A 6,760-nucleotide genomic window follows, 5' to 3' on the forward strand; every position below is an offset into this window, starting at 1 on the left:
ACTTAAAAGCTTTGCTTGTTCTCGAGCAAAATAAGATAGAAGGGAGTAGAAGAAGAATGATGCCATTAATTTTGAAAACTTATTACTGTATACAAGAAAAATTAAGAAGATTTGAAAAGAATTTGAAAAGATATGTAAGTTTTGAAAACGTTTTGGAAGAAATTGAAAAGAATTAAAAACAGAATTAAAAAAAAAGAATTGGAAAGATTATTAATTTTTAAAAATAGAAATTGAAAGATGAAAGTTTAAAATATGTTTGATGCAAAAAAATTATGAATTAAAACATGAAAAATTGAAAAAAAAAATCGAATTGGAAACAAAATTACCTCCCTTGTGTTATCCTGGCGTTAAACGCCCAGAATGCTATCTATTCTGCCATTTAACGCCCACTTGTCTGCCTATTTGGGCGTTTAACGCCCAGCCAGATACCTTGGCTGGCATTAAACGCCAGGAATCCTTCTTTACTGGGCGTTTTTCTGAACACCCAGAATGCTGCCTGCATGGGCGTTAAACGCCCATTCTGCTATCCTTACTGGCGTTTAAACGCCAGTAAGCCTGTCCTCCAGGGTGTGCTGTTTTTGATGCTGTTTTTTATTCCACTTTAATTCTACAGCTGTTTTTGTGACTCCACATGATCATCAACCTAAAGAAAACATAAACTAACAATGGAAAATGAAATTAAAAATTAATTATCATGGATAAATAAGATTGGGTTGCCTCCCAATAAGCGCTTCTTTACTGTCTTTAGCTGGACTTTTACTGAGCTTTTAATTTAGTCTCAGTTTTGAGCATTCTTGCTCAACATTGCCTGCAAGATAATGTTTGTGCTTACTGTACTCTTTGGATATGAATCTCACAGCTTTATAGTTTGCAATGTCTGCAAACCAAGGTACTTCCTGAATGGCAAAGAGTTGCTCATCCGGGAAGGTTTCAGAGATCTCAGTAGGAGGAGGGGATGCCTCTGCTACTGGTTCTATCCGGGACAGGTGATCAGCTACTTGGTTCTTTGTCCCCTTTTTGTCTCTTATTTCTATATCAAACTCTTGCAGAAGCAATACCCATCTTATGAGTCTGGGTTTTGAATCCTGCTTTGTGAGGAGATATTTTAGAGCAGCATGGCCAGTGTACACAATCACTTTTGATCCCACTAAATAAGATCTGAACTTGTCAATGGCATAAACCACTGTAAGCAACTCCTTTTCTGTGGTTGTGTAATTCTTCTGTGCGTCATTCAAAACACGGCTAGCATAGTAAATGACGTGCAGAAGCTTGTTATGCCTCTGTCCCAATACTGCACCAATGGCATGGTCACTGGCATCACACATTAGTTCAAATGGTAATGTCCAGTATGGTGCAGAAATGACTGGTGTTGTGACCAGCTTAGCTTTCAGAGTCTCAAATGCCTGCAGACACTCTGTGTCAAAGACAAATGGCGTGTCAGCAGCTAGCAGATTGCTCAGAGGTTTTGCAATTTTTAAAAAATCCTTTATAAACCTCCTATAGAATCCTGCATGCCCCAGAAAGCTTTTGATTGCCTTAACATTGGCAGGTAGTGGTAATTTTTCAATTACCTCTACCTTAGCTTGATCCACCTCTATTCCCTTGTTTGAAATTTTGTGCCCAATGACAATTCCTTCAGTCACCAAAAAGTGACATTTCTCCCAGTTTAAAACTAGGTTAGTCTCTTGGCACCTTTTCAGAACAAGTGCTAGATGGTCAAAACAGGAGCTGAATGAGTCTCCAAATACTAAAAAGTCATCCATGAAGACTTCCAGAAATTTCTCTACCATATCAGAGAAGATAGAGAGCATGCACCTCTGAAAGGTTGTAGGTGCATTGCACAGACCAAATGGCATCCTTCTGTAGGCAAACACTCCAGATGGACATGTGAATGCTGTTTTCTCTTGGTCCTGAGGATCTACTGCAATTTGGTTGTAACCTGAATAGCCATCCAAAAAGCAGTAGTATTCATGGCCTGCTAGTTTCTCTAGCATCTGGTCTATGAATGGTAAAGGAAAATGATCATTCCTGGTGGTTGTATTGAGCCTTCTGTAGTCAATACACATACGCCACCCTGTAACTGTTCTTGTAGGAACCAGTTCATTCTTTTCATTATGAACTACTGTCATTCCTTCCTTCTTGGGGATAACATGGACAGGGCTCACCCAGGGGCTATCAAAAATAGGATAAATAATCCCAGCCTCTAGTAACTTAGTGACCTCTTTCTGCACCACCTCCTTCATGGCGGGATTTAGCTGCCTCTGTGGTTGAACCACTGGCTTAGCATCATCCTCCAATAGGATCTTGTGCATGTATCTGGCTGAACTAATGCCCTTAAGATCACTTATGGACCACCCAAGAGCTGTCTTGTGTGTCATTAGCATCTGAATTAGTGCGTTCTCTTCCTGTGGCTCTAAAGCAGAGCTTATGATCACAGGAAAAGTGTCATTTTCTCCCAGAAATGCATATTTCAGGGATGGTGGTAGTGGTTTGAGCTCGGGTTTAGGAAGCTTCTCCTCTTCCTGAGGAGTCTTTAGAGGTTCTTCTGTTTTCTCTGGTTCCTCCATATCAGGCTGAATATCTTTAAAAATGTCCTCTAACTCTGATTCGAGACTCTCAATCATATTGACCTCTTCCACCAGGGAGTCAATAATATCAACGCTCTGGATGCTGCATAGCTTTGACAACATTCAACTTAAACTCATCCTCATTGACTCTCAAGGTTATCTCCCCTTTTTGGACGTCAATGAGGGTTCGTCCAGTTGCTAGGAAAGGTCATCCTAGAATAAGAGTTGAACTCTTGTGCTCCTCCATTTCCAGCACTACAAAGTCAGTAGGGAAGGCAAATGGCCCAACCTTGACAATCATGTCCTTAATTACGCCTGATGGGATTTTAATGGAGCCATCAGCAAGTTGGAGGCATATCCGGGTTGGTTTAACTTCATCAGTCAAACCAAGCTTTTTGATAGTGGATGCAGGTATTAGGTTGATACTTGCCCCAAGATCACATAGAGCTGTCTTGGTACAATCATCCTCTAATGTGCATGGTATCATAAAGCTTCCGGGATCTTTAAGCTTCTCTGGTAAGCTTTTCAGAATGACTGCAATGCATTCTTCAGTGAGGAAAACTTTTTCAGTTTCTCTCCAATCCTTCTTATGACTTAAGATATCTTTCATGAACTTAGCATAAGAGGGTATTTGCTCAAGTGCCTCTGCAAACGAAATCTTTATTTCAAGAGTCTTGAGATAGTCTACAAAGCGGGCAAATTGTTTATCATGTTCCGCTTGGCGGAGTTTCTGAGGATAAGGCATCTTGGATTTATATTCTTCAACCTTAGTTGCTGCAGGTTTACTTCCTATAGAAGTGGTTGGAGAGGCCTGCCTAAGGGGGTTGTTATCAGCACTTGCAGGTGTCTGATCCCCCATTAGCGTTTGAATGCCAGAATTGGGTGCTGTATGGGCGTTTAACGCCAGATTGCCACCCTTTTATGGCGTTTGGACGCCAGACTTGGCTATCCACTGGGAGTTTAACGCCAATTTCTTACCCTTTTCTGGCGTTTGAACGCCAGAATCCTTCCTCTCTGGGCTCTTACTGTCCTCAGAGGGATTTTGGGCAGTGGTTTGGTCATCTTCTGTCAGCTGTTCCTTTCTTGGCTTTCTGCTGCCTTGAGTTGAAACATTCAATGTCTTCCCACTCCTTAAATGAATAGCTTGGCACTCTTCTGTTATTTGTTTAGATAACTACTGTCTTGTTTGATTCAATTGTGCTTCCATATTCTTGTTAGCCTTTTCAGTGTCTTGTAGCATCTCTTTAAATTCTGCTAACTGTTTTGTTATAAAAAGCACTTGCTGATTGAGTTCAGCAACTTGTTCTAGAGGACTAAGTTCAGTGGATACTGCTTTAGCCTCTTCTTTCATGGAGGACTCACTTCTTAAGTATAGGTGCTGATTTCTAGCAACTGTATTAATGAGCTCTTGAGCCTCTTCAATTGTCTTCCTCATGTGTATAGATCCACCAGCTGAGTAGTCTAGAGACATCTGGGCCTTTTCTGTAAGCCTATAGTAAAAGATGGCTAATTGCATCTATTCTGAAAACATTTCAGAGGGGCATTTCCTTAGCATCCCTCTATACCTCTCCCAGGCATTATAAAGAGATTCATTATCCTCTTGTTTAAAGCCTTGGATGTCCAACCTTAGCTGTGTCATCCTTTTTGGAGGTAAATATTGATTTAGAAATTTGTTTGATAATTGTTTCCATGTTTTTATGCTTGCTGTGGGTTGGTTATTTAACCACCTCTTAGCTTGATCTTTTACAGCAAATGGAAACAGTAATAATCTGTAGACATCCTGATCCACTTCCTTATCACGTACTATGTTAGCAATTTGTAAGAACTGTGCTAGAAACTCAGTAGGTTCTTCCTGAGGAAGACCATAATACTGGCAATTTTGCTGCACCATGATAATGAGCTGAGGGTTTAGCTCAAAATGGCTGACTCTGATGGGGGTATACAGATACTACTCCTATATGAAGCAGTAGTGGGGTTAGCATATGACCCCAAAGTCCTTCTGGACTGTTCATTTCCACTTAGGTCCATGATGGAGAAAGGGAAGTGACGTGGATTGTAAAATGAAAATTTTCTCTTTTTTTTTTATTTATATAGAAAATTTCGAAAAAATCTAGAAAAAAAAACAAGGATTTTAAAATTTTAACCAAAAACAATAATAGAAGACGCAATTTTAGTGACTCTAAATCAAAAATATAAATTTTTTCCTAATCTAAGCAATAAAATAAACAGTCAGTTGTCCAAACTTGAACAATCCCCGGCAACGTCGCCAAAAACTTGGTGCACGAAATTGTGATTACACTTTTCACAACTCCGCACAACTAACCAGCAAGTACACTGTGTCGTCCAAGTAATACCTTACGTGAGTAAGGGTCGATACCACGGAGATTGTCGGCTTGAAGCAAGCTATGTTTATTTTGTAAATCTTAGTCAGGAGATTAATGATAAGAGTGATTGTATTTATGAAAAATAAATAACATGAAATAAATAGTACTTGTGATTCAATAATGAGAAACAGGCTGAGGTTCCGCAGATGCTCTGTCGTCTGAATCTCTGCTTTCTTACTGTCTTCTTCTCCAAACACGCATGGCTTCCTTCAATGGCAAGCTGTATGATCCTCTCGGATGAAAAATACCAAGCACGATCTCTGCACGGCTAATCAACTGTCGGATTTCTCGTCTTGGATGAAAAATACCATGTATAGCTACCGCACGGCTAATCATCTGTCGGTTCCCACTAGCGTCGGAATAGGACCCTTGTCCTTTTGCACACTGTCACTGCGCCCAACATTCGTAGGTTTGAAGCTCGTCATAGTCATCCCTTCCTGGATCCTACTCGGAATACCACAGACAAAGTTTAGACTTTTTGGATCCCAGGAATGCTGCCAATTTGTTCTAGCCTATACCACGAAGGTTCTAACCTCCGAACTCGATCCGTGGATTAGAAACCCAAGAGATACGCACTCAAGCTATCGCCCAATGACTACGTTGAGCTCAGATAGAACAGGAGTGGTTGTCAGGCACGCGCTCATAGGTTGAGGATAATGATGAGTGTCACGAATCATCATATTCTTTATATTGAAGTACGAGTGAGTATCTTAGAACAGAATCAAGCGTGATTGAATAGAAAAGAGAAGTAATTGCATTAATCCATTGAAACACAGCAGAGCTCCTCACCCCCACCTATGGGGTTTAGAAACTCATGCTGTAAAAGATACAATATGAAGTGTAAAAAATGTCATGAGGTCCTAAATGAATCTCTAAAAGTAGTTTTTATACTAAACTAGTAACTTAGGGTTACAGAAAATGAGTAACTAGGTGTAGATAGTGCAAAATTCCACTTCCGGGGCACAGTTGGTGAGTGTTTGGGCTGAGCTTTCAAGCTTCCACGTGAATATGCCTCATATTGGAGTTAAACGCAAACTTGGGTGCCAAAATGGGCGTTTAACGCCGAAAAGTATGCCAGTTCTGGCGTTTTACGCTAGAAAGTTTTTGGCTGGCTTTTAATGCCAGTTTTGGCCATCAAATCTCGAGCAAAGTATGGACTATTATATATTGCTGGTAAGCCCAAGATGTTTACTTTCCAACGCAATTGAGAGCGCACCAATTGGGCTTCTGTAGCTCCAGAAAATCTATTTCGAGTGGAGGAGGGTCAGAATCCAACAACATCTGCAGTCCTTTCTCAGCCTCTGAATCAGATTTTTGCTCAGGTACCTCATTTTCAGCTAGAAAATACCTGAAATTATAGAAAAATACATAAACTCATAGTAAATCCCAGAAATATGATTTTTGAATAAAAACTAATAAAAATATAATAGAAAGTAACTAAAATATACTAAAAACTACCTAAAAACAATGCCAAAAATGGTATAAATTATCCGCTCATCAATACCTCAGGTGAGTGAGGGTCGATCCCACGAGGATTGAAGGACTAAGCAACAATGATTGATTAATTGGCTTAGTTAGACAAACGGGAAAGAGTATTTGAGTATTCAACGAGCATTAAACAATCGTACAGAAAGTAAAATAGTAAAGTAAATAAATTGGGAGTAAAGTATGGATAAGGCAGTTAAGCTTTTAGATTTATTTATTTTTTCGGATTAACTTTTCTTACTAACTATTTTAATCATGCAGGATTTTATTTATGGCAAACTATATGTGACTAGACCCTAATTCCTTAGACCTTTCTAGTCTCCC

Source organism: Arachis hypogaea, chromosome 14 (assembly GCF_003086295.3).
Source record: "Arachis hypogaea cultivar Tifrunner chromosome 14, arahy.Tifrunner.gnm2.J5K5, whole genome shotgun sequence".
Classification (NCBI taxonomy): Eukaryota; Viridiplantae; Streptophyta; class Magnoliopsida; order Fabales; family Fabaceae; genus Arachis; species Arachis hypogaea.